The sequence below is a fragment of the Lichenostomus cassidix genome, chromosome 2 (assembly GCF_008360975.1).
Source record: "Lichenostomus cassidix isolate B80296 chromosome 2, HeHo_3.0, whole genome shotgun sequence".
Classification (NCBI taxonomy): domain Eukaryota; kingdom Metazoa; phylum Chordata; class Aves; order Passeriformes; family Meliphagidae; genus Lichenostomus; species Lichenostomus cassidix.
In genome coordinates, this window is record NC_139482.1 from 21,645,332 (window position 1) to 21,662,528 (window position 17,197).

The 17,197-nt window shown below is 37.3% G+C and overlaps 1 protein-coding gene across 2 annotated transcripts in view; it reads left to right on the forward strand.

Annotated features, from left to right (window-relative positions):
• ZNF804B (zinc finger protein 804B) overlaps positions 1–17,197 on the forward strand; it is a 231,648-nt gene that overhangs the window by 67,306 nt on the left and 147,145 nt on the right. The gene's annotated exons all lie outside the window — the stretch shown is intronic.

The window sequence follows — 17,197 nt, forward strand, 5'->3', positions numbered from 1 at the left end:
ATGGAGCAAATTTCTGCCCATGCGTGAAGACACACATTTGATGACCTGTGACACCTTTCCCTACCTTATTTATGCTCTGCACTCTAAATTTATCTGATATACTGACACCAGCTTTGATACTTCTGACTGTATCTTATTGATTTATGACTAGAAGAGACATGCTTCATCTTAATGGTCAGCTGTGGAAAAAAGTATGCTTAACTATCCCATCCGGGTAAGAAGATACCAGGATTTATGGTTTGGAAGACATACAGATTCTCAGGTTATCTGGACATAACTCAGCTGTATTCCAAGAAATACTTTTTGTTCAACTATAAAGGATTGTGTTACATTCTTATTGCTGGAGATATGATGTCATTTTGGAAGTCTTTGAGGAAAATAGCAATTTTGAATTCTCTTCAGAGGTAAGGGAGTTTTCTATTATTATTATTATAATTTTACTGAAAGTAGATTGACAATCATATTAGTCATGCTTGAAACCCTTATGTTGTTGACATGATGAATTCAGCCAGTCTAAGTATTTCAGCTTAAAAGCTACTAATTCACACTCTAAATTCTACCATTAAGTTGTTTTTCTATTTGTTACCATTGAAAGTTGAAAACTATGTTCTGAATTACAAAATACATTTCCTTTTTGGCCTGGTTTTACTCATTTAACTTAAGCTATCGTCAGCTGGGACAGGGAGCTCTGCTTCTTGCCACATATTGGCAGAGTATAATGAAGATATGTATTTTTTAGTTTTCACAAAAAATGGGACTTCCTTGACACTTAGTTTGCCATGACCCTAGTTGCTCTTTTCTTACCTACATTTGTTCCTTCAGGTATCTGTTTTTTAATATTTTGTTGAAGGAGTTTGCTGATTCCTTCAGAGGGAACATGGAGAGTTTCAGGTGGTCTCACTGAATCTCACTAATCTGCAAGATCCCCAGCAATTCCAGTCTCAGCTGGGCTGGAATATTGTGATACCAGTTTTGATGGTGGCATCTGCAGAGTTTTGGGTTTTCCTGAGATTTATTTTTCCTCCGCTTTTATTTTTTTCTTTGCTCATCTTGTTACTTGAAATCATAAAAGGCTTCATTGTCATACACTGTGGTTTAAAGTCTACTGTTATTTTATTAAACAATAAAAACAAGTCAAGACAATTTCCCCAAAAGTATTTTGATGGTTTGAATGCTTTTTTAGCTGACTTGAGTCCCTTGTCCTTTTACATGTGTTCAGGTCTTGGTGCCTAAGAGTGCACTGGATTTTTACAGAGCTATCAGATTGGATTTGTCTACTTTCAGAGCCATAAATAATTTTATATTGATTTTTTAATATATTCATGGAATTTGTCATTTTTATTATTTGATTGCCTGTGTTTTTATCTAGCTAACCACAGACAGTTGTTTTGACAACACAGGTTGCCTGCCTGTGTTCCAGCATTCACTTATTAGTAATTTGGTAATAGTGGATAATTTCATCATCAGCTGTCAAGTGTCCTACTCACTTGTGGATTTTGTGATTTGCAATGGGTGGTATTGTCAACACTGTTGACATTGAGCTCCTGTTCTGAGTTTATTGTTGTGTAAGACACAGAAATCTACCCTTTATTTGTCTGCCTTTAATACAAGCTTCAAATACAAGCTTCCAATTGCTTTTGGTTGTCACTGTGCACCTGCAGCAGTCAGAAGACATAAAAGACTTTTCAGTTTACTGTACATTTCTAGTGCCAGGTTGGGCCACACAACACTTCTCTTGCACTGGGGTTGCTGTCAGCCCTGTGTGTGTGTCTGTGGGGTGATCCAGCTCCACCTTGCAGATTTGGTGAAACAGCAGGGCTTCTTTCACCCAAATTTGTACTCTGCCTTTCCTCTGCTTCTGAGTAGGATTCCTCCCTTAAGCCTGCTTTAGGCTGGTCACTTGCCAAAGCAAAAGGACTCAGATATAAGCTTGAACTGCTTGTCTGGTTCTAATCTTTTTAATTTAGTGCCCTTGTGAGCAAACCTGTAAATTGTGGGGGTCTTGTATGGATAAGCAGTCAGGAAGTTTGATGTCCTAGCCAGGCTTTGAAGATTTCTTTGATCTCTTCAACATGCCCTTCATGCCTTTAGCATTCCCAAATCCCTCTGCTGACTTTGGACCTCAGTTTTTTTCTTGTCCCTTTTTACAGGCAGTTTCTTCCTTTCATCCAAGAGCAACCAGCTTTGATTATCTGGTCACAGAATTGCTCCCTTTGTTGGAGGCAAGATGTTCAGGGATCTCCTACTTTTTCCTCTGGAGAAAACATCAGAGGTTTAAATGTTCTGTAGTTAAAAAACATGGCACTTAACCTGAAGGTCTCCAGCAACTTTCACAAACAGCATGCCTGCTGCCATGAGGATGTGTAGCCTTGGTCATACTTTATTCATATTCTCCATCAATTGTTTGGTTGGGGGAGGAGGTTTGAGTCCATATAGTTTTGAAAAAACTGAAATTTATCACTCCAAGTCATGCTGGGGAATGTCTTACTGGGTGGATGATTAGGCTAATTTTAGTCTCTATTCTCTGTCTCTTGGGTATATTTAGAAATGATTTTAGGGCTGGACTCTGTGACTTATAGTATGGAAGACAGCAGCCAGAGGATCATTCAGTGGCCTGTATAAATCAGAATGTCAAGCTAGACTATCTAAGGATGCCTTCTGCATTTAAAATGAAAGAAGAGATTAACCTCTAGCAAGATGTAAAAACTTTATTTTAGGCACATCTTAAACCATTCTGTTTTGGTCCATACTTCTTTAATGCTGCTGCAGTGAACAATACTGGTGTAGTTTGAGAAAGCAAAATTTGACCTCCCATTTATTGCTTTATAACTCAATTGTAATTCAATTACCACCCTTTGTGTATGGTCCCTGTCATGTTTAATGCTTTAAAGCTGCATGTGTTAAATTGGTATTCTAGAAATCATACAATACTTGTTAGGTTTTTAAGCTAACCCCTTGCAGTAGAGCTCATTTTATATCAACAGGGCAGAAGATTTAATAAGAAATTCTGACACTGACTAATACATCTTTTTCAGATTTTTCCACTAATTTGATGGAGAAAACCATTGTAGCCTTATAAAAACTTTCTCAGCTTTAGCTGACTTTAAAGGTAGGAATAAACTGTCAAGTTTGGAACCAGAAGGGGGTAAAGAGTTTTCATATTTGACTTGCAAATCAGGAAGACTGGAGAATGCTTTGAATATGTATCCAGAATACCTGTGCAACAAAGAAATTGATAGGCAAGTTAAAAAATCAGTATCTGCTCACAGCTGTGTCTAGATATCATGGTTGGAAGCTTCAGAGAACTGAAACTATTTTCAGCTTTAGTTTGGGCATTTTCTGACTGTGCGATTAAGCAGTGTAGTGCTCTACAGCACTTGGTATTCTACAGTCTGACTCATTACTATAGAAAAATACCCAGGAGAAAGGATCAAATTAGTTTCTATTTTAACATCTATTTGCATTTTCCTAGAATTGAAATGAATACATACAGATTCACTGTATTAATTGTAATAAGCTATTTTTCATTAGAACTTATACTTTTGAGAAATTGGTATTATTGATTCCTGATTATTGTCTACAACAGCAGGTAATATGCAATATATTTAAAATAATAGGTTTCCAATTATATATGAAAAACTAAAACAAATTTAAACATTATGCTAATTTGTGTTATTAAAATCCTTTCATTGCTAATTGTCTATGCAAGTATAGAATAGATACAGAAAAAAAGTCAATATAAAACCTTTTTTCCACATCTTTTGCTATTCAGCCACAGTGCAGTAGTTCTTAAACTGTATTATTGCATATAGATTTCAGATAACTCTGAGGTTTTATCAACAGTATCTGTTTATAACTTAGCTTTTTGTTGTGCCTTGAAATTCTGGGCACATTTAGGTCCTTCTGCAACGTAAGACTTCATGACAATACATTTAACATATGAATTTCCATTCATATTATGGTTCTCATGGTCTAGCATCTGGCTGAAACAATAGTCTAAAACTCTTCAGAGGCTGAGAAGTTTTTGCTTGTACCGGTGAGTGACAGGTGACGTCAACCAGCCACAGCAAAAAGAAACTATCATTTCAGTTTGCAATGTGGCTTGAGTGGATAGGGGATTCCCTGTGAAGCCATAAATGTTTGAATGGTAAAGCGAAGCCATGATTAGAAATGCTCTTTTAGAAGATAGCAATAACATGTTTTTGTTTTGGGTTGTGCTTTGTCTGATACATCAGCTTTTGGTGTAAATCTTAGGTATTTAAGCACAGTGATTTGACAGGAATGCAGTTGTGGTACACAGGAAATGACTGACTGGCCAAAACCTTGAAAATCAAGATGTTATGAACACAAATGATTGAGAGATTTTGAGGTAGACCTCATAAAATGAAAATCATTGCTAAATAAACTTTTTCTTCACTGACTTAAGTATATCTATTTGAAGAAGAATGACCTTAGATCATCTTAGGATACATTGACTTGATTATTAACCAAGATACTGTAAAATACCATTTATAGTATAGAACATTTATTCTGGTTATAGACAGAAATTCTGCAAGTGATAGTTGAATTTTCCAACACTTAAATGTATACACTATTTGTGAATTGTCAAAAAGAAACAAGTTGTGACGAGTATGATAATTTATAATATAATGAACCCTTCAAACCTGCATATGCAAGAAGAATTAAAAAACTCCCCATTAAAAGGGTATGTGTAAGCAAATATATGCAATTAACCATACTCACAATCTAGTTAAGAAAACCCTGTAGGCCCATGTTTATCTTTAATAGGTGTTTAGTTTCACAGTTATTTAGCAGAGCACATAAATGTTCTTTAGGGTCTGCTTGTGGATAGTTTTTGTGGATAGTTTTCTCTGTGCAGACTTAAAAATTTTCTGGAGTGCAGCTTCTAGGGAATGTTTGCCATGACTGGACATTTAAAGATCATGCACTGGTGGAGTTTAGGATCCTGGGGAGCATGGGTCAGGTAAGAAGCCAAATTTGACCCCTGAGCTTCAAGAAAGCAAGCCTCTAGCTCTTCAAGGAGATGGTCAATAGGATTCCCTGGGAGACCTTGCTTATGGACAAGGAATCAGAACAGAGCTGGCAGATCTTTAAGGAAGTCTTCCATTGAGTGTAAGAGCTGGCAATCCCCAGGAGCAAGAAACCAGACAAGGAAGGCAAGAAATGGGCATGGCTGAGTAGAGACCTGCTGGTCAAAGTAAAGGGAAAGGAGCAAATGCACAGGCAGTTCAAGCTAAGATAGGCGACCGGGGAAGAGTATAGAAGAGAAACTTGGTTGTGTAAAGATGGGGTGAGAAAGGCCGAGGCAAAGCTGGAACTAATCCTGGCAAGGGACACAAAGAATAACAGGCGGGACTTCCACATGTATGTTAACCAGAAAAGGAAGGTCAAAGGTAGTTTACTCCCTGACAATGAATGCTAGTAAACTGGTAACAACGGATGAGGAGAAGGCTGAGGTATTCAACAAATTTTCTGCTGCAGTCTTCATTGGCAACCTCTCTTCCCACACCTCTTGAGCGGATGGACAGCAGGATGAGGACTGGGGCAGCAAAATTTTCCTCACACCATAAATAAAGATCAGGTCCATAACCACCTGAACAACGTGAACAAACATGTCTGTGGGAACCCATGAGATGTATCCCAGAGCCCTGAGAGAATTTGTTGATGGAGTTGCCAAGCCACTCCATGATACTTGAAAAGTCATGGCAGTCAGGTGAAGTCCCAGGTGACTGGAAAAAGGGAAACATTGTACCCATCTTCAACAAGCATAGAAAGGAGGACTCTGGGAGCTACTGACTTGTCAACCTCTCCTTTGTGCCTAGTACAATCATGGAACAGATCCTCCTAGAAGCTCTGCTCAGGCATGTGGGACAAGGAGGTGATTCAAGACAGCAGCTCTTGTGGTCCAAGACAACCCTCTGCTCTTCTGAGGTCCCACCTAGAGCACTGCATCCAGCTCTGGAGTCCCCAGTACAGGAAGGACGTGGACCTGTTGGAGAGAGTCCAGAGGAGGCTACCAAGATGGTCACAGAGATAGAGCACCTCTCATATGAAAAGACTGAGAGATTTGGGGTTTTTCAGCCTGAAAAAGAGAATGCTTTCGGGTGACCTAACTGTGGCCTTCCAGTAACTGAAGGGAACTTACAAGAGAGATGGAGAAAGACTATTTACAAGACCATGGAGTGACAGGACAAGAGGGAGTGGATTTAAACTGAAAGAAAGTATGTTTACATTAGACATATGGAAGAAATTCTTTGCAATGAAGATGGTGAGGCACTGGAACAGAGGAGTTGGAACTAGATGATCTTTTAAGTGTCCTTCCAACCCCAGGCCAACTCATTCTGTGATTCTATGATTAAAGATCATCTGGTCCAACACCCCTGCCATGGGCAGGGACATGTTCAGTTGACCAGGTTGCTCAGAGCCCTATCCAATCTGGCCTTGAACACTTCTGGGAATGGGGTATCCATGACTTTTCTGGGCAACCTGTTCCAGTGTCCTACCACCTTCATTGTAAAGAATATCTTCCCTGTGTCTAACATAAATTTACCCTCTTCCAGTTCAAAACCATTGCCCATTGTCACAGGTTTATTTTATTCTTGTGACAGGACTAAAAAAGGACTCCAGTCATAAAGGAAGGAGTGCACCAGCTGTTCTTGCTTGCATGTGCTTTCCTTCTGTATAAGTTCCCCATATATCAGGGACTCTGCTTTTCCAAGTCTAGGCTAAAACACCTGTCTGCTTTTGAGAGGGATTTTAAACCTTGTGGGTTTCAATCAAAGCTGGACAAATCTACCCTCAGTTACAAAGTGATCATGTTATTGTCTTAAGCTATTCCCATTTGAATGGACAATCATTAATATTTAACAGACTTCCCGGATCCACACCCTTCAAGGTATGTGACACTGACATGTGACTGACATGTGCAATGAGGCACTAAGTGACACAATTTCTTTGTGAGAAAAACTAGAAATCAGAAGGTGTACAAAGAAAGTGTTTCAAATCATGATAGAAAGACCTAGCATTTAGAGAAAAAAAATCTAATAGGAAGAAAATCCATGAAAATTGGGTCAAATGAAACATGGGTTTTTTTCAGTGTAGCTGATAATGAGAAATTAAAGAGGAAGCATTAGATGTAGGACATTTTAAATTCCACGTAAGACACCAATGTTGTAGCACATAGAATGAAAATAATGGGTTAAATGAAAACTGGGAAAAACCCCATAGCGCAGGAGCAAATAGGTTTCTAAAAAAAGACCACACATAGAACAGCTACTTACTACGTGTGTCATGGTATTGCTGAATGCTCAAGTCTTGAGTTAGTGATGAACACTGTATGAAATAATGAACAAAAAGAGTTCAAGTCCCCAAATATTTATATCTGGCAATTTCCAACGTGTCTCAGTGATTATTATTCCATGGGACTAATGCCCTATTGCATATCTTCTTTTTAAAACAATTCTCTTGTTGTTCAGCTATGTGTGGGAATATAGCAGTATCACAAATGAGTATTTTTATATATATTTTTATGCATGTATATGTGTAACAGAATATTTCTGGTGGATGAAAGGGAAAAAATCTTTTTGGAGAAAGAAAATATGGAGAGTAAAAGAAGAGATTCTAATGAGGTGGAGGAATCTGAAACACGGACTAAAGCTAAAGAGACAGTTAATACTTAAAATCATATAAATTTTACTTAGAAGATACAGGTTTTACTTGCTGTAAACCCAGTCTCCTTGTGCTTTGGTTTGCCAACTTGTAAACTGGAAATGTTTAGTGACCACCTTGGTACACTCCTTTGAATATTACTCATTTTAGAAAAAAGAACAAGTTCATAATACCTTGTTCATAAAAAACATTTCTCTGAGAGGAGAAATTGTTAGAGCACAGGGCATGTAGGAAGATGGCTAATGAGGTAGGTGGGTAAAAATATAGAAGTGCTATTAGAGAGACACAGAGAATAAGATCATAAAACAGTCAAGAGAAGGGAGAAAATAAGAAATATAAGAGAAAATTATATAAGCAAGACTAGGAAACAGATAAATGATGCAGAAGAGATTGAACAAGGAAAACAAAGGAAGGAGTAGGGAAAGGTCAAAATACATCTTCTTAGCTGATTTTATTTAGACTATTCACATTTTTTTCCAAGCTGCCTTCCTAGTCTGCTTTCAGAAACTGATTTATTGTACAGTGCGGCACTTCCAACAGTTTTCCTATTCACTCTCCCAGCAGCAAATGCTTCTAAAAATGCTTCACCTCTAAAAATCCAGTGCACTAAAGGCTAGGCTTTTACTCTGAAATGTGCCATGAGATCAGGACTGAGTAAAGCTGTAGAGAAATGTGCTCACCTCTGTGGCCTGCTTGAGGCATGTTAGCTTGTAAAATTTGCATATAACACAGAATCTGCAAGAATTTCATGTTCTTTTGTAATAGCAGTAGGGTTGTCAAGAAAAAGAAAGAATTAGAATAAGTGAAAAGTGTTTTGTTTTCTCCTGTGAAAATGTTGGGTCAGTCAAAAATATTTTCTATTAATAAAAACTTCTTCACACTTTCATCAGTTCAAACTTCATGTTGGGTTGCACAGTATCTACCCTGTGGCATTTATACTCTGTTAAATATGTAGAGATGTCTCACCCTCAGCCTCCCACTATGCTGTCACTTAGCCTTTGTGAGGTTAGCAAATTCAGTCTTTCTTCATAAATTAATCCTGCTGGCTTTGTAAGGTCTTCTGGATACTTATTGTCAACAACTTTCTCGGAAGAGCAGATTCAATCCCTGCCTTGCCACTGCATCTTCCCTGCCTTAAAAGCTTTATTTGGAGCGAAATCATATTTCAGATTTAAATCAGAATCTGTTTGATACTGTTTGATCTGTGTACTGCATGGTTGCCTGTACACTGTCACTGTCCCCTGTACCTCCACTTTTGCCTGGTCTTTATGAAGTCTTTAAATTTTTGCTATCATCAGAATAGGCTTTTTAAAAGCTCTGCTCTTGAAAATGGGGATTGGGTTTTTTTTCAGTGTTACCTCTTATTTTTCCTGTCATATTTGGCCTTTCATCTTTAGATGAGTTTTTCCTGAATCCTATTTTTTGTTATTCAGCCACAAGACCCTCAAGCCTTCCCTGTTTTTATCACAGACATATATTATCTCATTTATCATGCACCTAGCACTTAGATATTGAAATTCCAGTAAATTGCAGTCCTACATTTAATCTGCTGCCTTTAATTTGTGCATGAAAGCCAACTTTAAGTGTGTCAGGCGATGTGTCATCTGCTCTCAGTTTGTAGTTCATTAAAGCTCTCCCTTGTTCTTTAGATATGCTACTGCCCCATCTTTTCATTGGACACAAATGTCAAATTCATTTGTCTTTTCCTAATGAATTCTCAATGTATTTTCATTGTGAATTTTTGAATTCCAGAGCTTTATGTATGTTAAACAGCCAGTCCCACCAGTTGAGAGCCAGGAAGTGTCTCAGAAAGGGTCTAGTTCTGCAAAGGAGCTGAGCATTATTGGGTTGTGCTGATGGTGCTGGGAACAGTGGCTCTCAGGACATGTGGACATACACTCAGTTTCCTGCGAGATCATCTAAATGTTTCAAGATTTCTCATGAAAAATGCAACCTGTCAAGTGTTGTAGAATGTTGGTATGAGCTTCTAAACCACTTTTGATCAGTTAGATCAAATGTTCTACAACGTATTTTACTTAGTTGGAACATTGTTAATAGATCAGAACTCAGTAGCTTGAGGCACAGCAGAAACCCTGAGCAAGCCCTGCTTGGATATCTGCCATGTGAAGAAGATGGGGTAATGAGGACAGCCGAGAAGCACCAGGAGGCAAGACAGGATGGTGAGCAACACGAGGAACAACAGCACGGGGAGGAAATCTCAACAGAAGTACAAAACGCATGCATAACAAAAAGCAAACGAGACTGTTGAGCTTTCATCAGGCAAAATGCTTCTGAAAAACACACATGCAAATAAGCTACAGCTCTCTCACAGGCAACTATTTATTTTCAACATAATGTCTAGAAGACCATAAAAACAGGTGAACAGGTAAAACCTGTTAAAAAAAAAAAAAGCCTTACATTTTTTCCACAATAATGGAGAAAAAAGATACATGAGGAGGGAACACTTGGAAGTCCTCTTGCAAGTTTTGATTGCCAGCTAGACAGTCAGAAGAAAATAGTAGACAGGGACTGCCTCTCTGGTATCTCTGACAGACACAGACCTGTCTAATATAGAGTTAATATGCCCAAAATTTCATAAGGACCTTGGGGATCTAGATGGATGGATGAAAGAGCTTTTGTATATCTTTCTAAGACGTACAATTTTTCTAAAGACCAGATGTGAGAAAGGGTGTATGTTGCCACATATGTAAAAAAGTGATTGATATTCTTGCAATATAGTATCTTGACAGCCAGTGGGATATTATGCAGTCACTTACACATTAGCTTTTACAAAGACGGCAGGAAATTCCAGATTTTTTCCCTCTGTTCACCTAGAAATTTAGTTTTGTATTGGAAACCTACAATCATGCTATGGTTCTCTATTTGCAAAGGTTTCAAATTGGGGGAAAAAGAGCATGATCAGGAATTTGCATTTTTTAAGGTCACCTTTTCTGTTCCAGACCTGTAATTGTTCATCATTCCTAATTACAGACTGTAAATTATATGAGTAACTGCCTAATTTAGTCACAAAAACACATGTTCTGTTCAATTGAATTGCACATTTTTGGAACTGTGACCCCAAATCGATAAATGAATGTTAATTTTTCATGCTCAATAATTTAGTTCTCTTTTTGAGCTTTTGTTTCTCCTCACAAAATATTCATGCAGTCTAAACTGAAGCTTTTATTTCAGTGGGAGACATCCTCTACTAACTGTGCAGAAGATTCAGAAGATTCATCCCTTGAAAGTCCTTTGCCTTAAATTCCTGTGTTTTGAGCTTTATATAGGAACGAGAGAACTTTTTTTCTAAAGCTTCATCTAATATTGCAGCAATTTGAGATTTCTGATGGCACTTCAGATCAACAAGATATAGGTTTAAAAAAATCCATTTCAGAGCAACAAGATTACCCTGAAAATTTGCTTTAGGTTTAAAGCTATAACTTTCCCTTTGATCTGTTCTAAGTATCTGAGACTCAGTGTATGAAGGAACGCAGATGCTGCTTGAATATTTTTGAAGTTAAATACTTAGTGGATGAGGAAATGAGCCAAGTTGTGGCACTGAAATTAACAGTGTAATATACTTTTAAATAAACTGAGCTATCAAGCTGCTTTTTTGTTAAATTGGGCTAGTCTAGAAAAAATGAACCATCATACAATTTTCATCAGGGAGCAATGAGGGAAAAAGCACATCTTTCCCTGGAAAGTAGCTGTTAGATTTTTTGCCTTTTTATAGCATGTTTATAAAATGTACTCTGGGCAAATGAAAGCACTCTTTGAACTGACCTGAATTTGTGCAATTGCCAAGATAAACCTAATAATTATTGGCAGGAGAGTTTATCTCAGTTTATTAGCTTGAGTTTGGAGTTGCACTACAGTGGTTGCATGGGATTGTTTTGGCTCACAAGAAATTCAGATAAGGTAGTGACTCCCTCGGTGAACAGTGACATCAGATACCTTGGTGGCATATGTATGCACCAATGAATGTTTAAAATCTCTGGAATGACATGTTCTACAGGAAAATTGAATCAGATTTAAGTTATAGCAGTTTTGAATACTGTGTTTACATGACTGAAATGCTAAATTAACATAACCTGATGCACACAACCCTAAGAGAACATATTCCTGTGTGTGACCTTTCCTTTTCAAGAGTATTAAATGACCCTACAGGTCATAGTCAGAGAGGAGCTACGAGTCACCTGATGAGATCCTCTTTTGGTGTGCAGCTATGGCTCACACAAACATAGAGAAATACGGTTTTTGAAAGTCATTACTTCTTGAAAACTTACTGGTTTGGTTACACTGTATTGATGATTGTTATGTCTCTCCATGTTAATGTGTCTAGATGTGTGCTTTAACATTGCCCATCCCCTAGCTTTTAGGAAACTAGGATCCACAAGATGTGGATTAGATCAAAGTTTTGCCCAGGTTACAAAGAAAAGCATCACAATTTTTCAAATGACCTACAAATTTCACCTGGAATTTGTTGCACAAATTTGCCATATCTAACATTATCATAGGAGATTGATAGAATGAATGGGTTTGGGCAATAAATGTTATAAAGATATTGCTCTAATTGTACTAGTAATTAGTGCTAATGTATTTATTAAATAAATACAGTAACATAATGGTGAAAAAATGAAGAAAAATGATTATGATTGTTTTTATTCATGTGACCTCATTTGCTTTCCCTAATGCTGAGGTCTAGAGAATGACACAGTGAATCTCACAATTAAACCCACACAGAAATGATGACAGAACTTTACCTGTCTTTATATTACAATTGTTTCATTTTTGAAGCCCTGAATCCACCACCAGTGAGAAAATAATATAAAATCTAGCATTCTGCCATTATTTGCTATGGCCTGTCTCTCAAACAGCCACAGTTCCACATTCATATGTCTGTAATGTTGAAATGTCAGCTTAGATGTTTTTTCTTCTGCCCTATGTTCTTTGAATAATAAAAATATTGGTATTAATATACTGGTCTCACTAAAAGTGCCATATCCTTCAGCTAAAACGAGTCACTGACTTTTATACACTGGACATCATACAGCTCTAGAGATCAATTTATATGACAAATTAGCTGTCATTCAAGTAAAAATAAATCTTGCCAGAACTGCCTTCCATGCTCTTGTCCATGTTGACAAATAATATGACAGAGATGACAGATAATGTGAGTTCCATTAGATTTAGATGATGTAGTTGTATCTTATCTTTCAACTTTCTTCAGTAATTTTATCCTGTATTAAAATCAGGTTTTACTGTCTCCTCAATACCCTCAGCTGCCTGGCTTCAGTCCCTGAAGTCCAAGAGTGACTGTCTGAAGTCAAGAATTACTGGCAACTCCAAGCTAAATCCTTACTTTCATAGTAAAATTGCATCTGGCTTTACCCAAGACATGGGAAGAAAAGCCTGAGCTCCCATGGGTCAGACGGGCACTTTGTGTGGGAAAATTGCAGTAAGACAGTGCTGCTCTTGGTGAAAGAAATGTTGAGGTGTGGCCACAGCTGCCCCACAGCTTCCAGATTTTTTTCAGGGAGAATAGAGTTTTGCTGGACATCCTTATTTGGGTTATATTTATCTTTTCATAGTGAATTTCACTCAGCAATATTAAATGGCATCAGAATGAGAGCACTGGGAAAAGTATGTCCTTTAACACTCAGAAATCATTGGTCAGATGGCAAGATACCCTCTCTATCATCATGGTACAGGAATCAGCAGAGAGCAGACCTGTCTGTAGCAGTGGTAGGCAATCTAATTGTGGAGGTTTCTGTTACGATGACAGAGTTGAAACATGGCCAGGAATTCCTCAAACTTGGCTTTGATCCATCTGATTTACCTGGATAGTAGAAGAAATCGCCAGGACTCAATTTGAAGATTAACAGGTTATCTGAAGTGGTACAGAACATCAAGTAAAATTATTTATCTTCAAGAAAGATAAATAAAAGATAAAGCATAGGCCATAAGAAGTAGTTAAAGTACTAAAACAAACAATGAAGTGGATGGTCTGCAAGTTTTTAAAAGAGATAAATGCAAAAAGGCAGTATGGATTCATAAAAAGAAATCATGTCAAGCTAACTTGATTTCTGCCTTTGATGAGATAATAAGCTTCATAGAAAAGGGGAATAAAGAGGACATATCTCTTGACTTCAGCAAAGCATTTGACATTACTCCACATCAGAAAAAAAGCGATGTGGTTAATGCTTTTGAAATTGTTAGACAGATGGCTGACTAACCACAATTGAAGAGTAATTATTAATGCAGTTCAGGCAAACTGCAAAGTGCATTCAAGGATTGGTGCTTTATCTAGCATTAAACAGACACACATATTCACCTTATCTGTACAAAAATGGCTGTAGAATGTACTAGTACCAGCCAGATTTTATGTCACGCTGTATGTCCAGTTTCAATCCATCCAGCACCACGCTACTTGAGATGGCAGATTACAGCAGAGATAGTGGCAGGCAGGTTAGTGAGGCAGAACTGATTAATTATTAATGTAATTGCTAACCAATCTTTTCCAAGATGCAGGAGACTACAGCACACATTTCCGTAGGTTTCCTAGCAGCAGTTTTCAATCACTTCTCTGGTTTGCCTATCAACTCACTTGAGTCTGCTCTTCTGCCTTGTCCATTATCTTAGACACACCATGAGTTCCTGTGAGTTCTTTTCTTGCTGTACCACCATTTACTGTAATTCATTCTTGGTCTTTCATTAATATACTATATTCTTCTGTCCTGACTTTGTGTTCACTTGGTCCCCTCAAAGTTCTTCTGTCCCATGAATTCATGCCATTAGTGGTACGCAAACCTTCCTACTGCTTCCGTGTGCCCTTGTGCTCATGCCTTTCCAGCTGCCTTTCACTCCATCATCTGTGGCACTCCTGAACCTCCTCCAGGGGATCCAGTCCCCTTGAAGCTCCAGGAAGCCTCCCAAGACAGCTCCATCACCACACACTGCCATGCCTTGGATCAGAGGAGCAGATGCTCAGATGTGCTCTTCTGCTTGTTCATCTGCTGTATTTCTCATTTGGGGCTGGTCCCAGGCTTAGAAAATGCTTTGTCCAACTAAAGCAATAGAAAAATAACAGTGTGCTTGTTTGCTATATTCGGTTATATTGCTGAGGATGTCAAGTGAGACAGAGCTGATTTCCACGACTGAGGCAGGGGTCAGTGCCTTGCACCATCTGGTAATGTTTCTTTTTCATTTCAGTGTGGTCTCTTTAGATTGTGATTCCCACTTATACTCCTTGTAAGGCTTTAGGACCAGGACAACCGTTCCTCTGGTATACCATGTATTTTTATTGTAAGTCAATTTGCCATTTTTTTCTTCATAAAACTTACTACTTGTCCACTGTCCCTCATAAAACATCTCAGTCAATTAAAGGGTAGGAAGTTTAATCCTCACCAACAGACACTTTTCTCTAGAAAAACATATAATAAGGTCAAACATCAAAGGTTCTTGTCATAAGCCTCTCTGTATTTCATTTTTATGTCATGCGTTGTAGTTAAACATTTTTCCTCAATAATACCACACAGCAATATTGTTTTACTTTTTGTGTTCTCCTCCAACTCTTGTTATTTCCTGCATCTCAGCTGTAAATTCATTAAAATGACTGGATATACAGCAATATAATTTTATAGTTTTTCCCCCTAAGGAGTCTTTTTTGTGCCATTGCCCTCCCAAAGATCCAATTTACATGCTTAAGGTACAGCATTTGATTTTGATTGAGATAATTAATTCACATGAATTCTAAGATAAATAGCTAAGAGACTGAGTTGGAGAAAGACACTGAAGAATTCAAGTTCAATAAAATCCACTGTACCTTTACATGCATGCAGATATCAGTGATGTTGGCAGGAATGATGTGATGATCAGCAGATACACTAAATAGCTGCTCTGCAGACATTAAGGGGGCAAATACTTTCTATGTGTCTGTGAACTGAACACACCAGAGATTAAAACACAATCCTATGACACAGGATCAGAACTTACTTTTGTCCTGATAGCATGTCAAATATGGATTATGGATTCCCGGTGTCACTTGAAGAAATATTTGTCTCTTGGATAAGATTTGAGAAGAATACATTTTCAGATGTGTTAAAATCAAAAGTCTTCCCATGTTCTCTTAGAATATTGCCTTTTAATCAACAACATGAAGATATTTGTATAATGAATTATTTAATGGTTTTTATTTCAAGATTATTTCCAGTACTCTGTACAAGTTTTCAATGTATTTTCATTGATTGATGAAATTTCATTATGTTTTGTCAAGAAACCTCACTTTGATGAATGTTGATTCTTCTGCCTGCAATGCCTTTGAGATTCTGCCCCCCAAAAGATTTATGAAATTACATTAAACTATAGAACTTGGTCTGTGCACTAGATAGTTTAAGCTAGTTTAAACTGAATTTTGGGATTGAAAAAGGGCTAAAATTTCATATAGTATTATTGTGTTCATTTTTCCTCTCATTTTTCCAGAATTTACAGGCCTCTATTTTCTTGCCTGAAGCACACATCTTCTGTCTGGTATTTACTGTACCATTCTGTTTAGCAGTTTCCTTAAACAAGCATTTGATAGAGCAGTTCATACAACTCTCAATTTTTTGTCTTTTGATGATGAAGTCTTTCCCAAATAAGAAAATCTTTTTAAGGGTAAAGGCTTAATATTCCACCAGCTGTGCTGGCATCACTCAAGAAAAGCTTTTGTTGCCTGAACCAAATTCAACTATCTAGATGAAGTGCTAAAGTAAACAATTGCTTCCTGGGATATTGGTTGATTAGCACTTTGAGAATTTGTCACTTGTCAAAGCAGCTTGATTGACAGACCTAATATTTGAATAGCACTTAAACATCATGTGTCAAAAGTTGTGCAGTGCTCACATATCAAACTGCCACATACTAAAGTATCAGTTTATGTTTTCTCTTTGTGCTTAGGATCATATTATTGATTTTTGCTCAATTTCTCACTGACTGTCTAGTAACAAATAAAATATGGGAATTTTAATATAGTAAGAACTGCATTTTAAATGTTTCTTGAAAGTCTGATTCACCTTAACTCAAATTTATTGAAAAGTCTGGGAATGCTCAGCTCTTTTAAATAGATTGAACTGTCATTTATGCAGTGGTTGGAGTTGAACTTCACATTTCCTGCTCACAAGCAAGTAACCATTGGATGAACAACATTATTTGGTGAGGAAATAGTGATGTCAGTATTATGAAGGAAAATTAAATTATTATTTGTTATATTAAATATTAAAATATTTGTGAAGATAATCTGTAATTTCAAAGATGCAAGATAAAAGTTAGAAACTGTGTTGTAACAGGATAAATAAGGACATGGAAACTTAGATGAGGTTATTACTTAGATTAATACAGTCAATTTGATAATTTCTGCTTGATAAACTCCTGTGAGAAAGACTTAACTCTGAAGGTTCTTTGCAAAATATGCCCTATATGACCATTTCTATTACGAAAGTTCAGAAAATTTTCACTTTAATTGTTATAT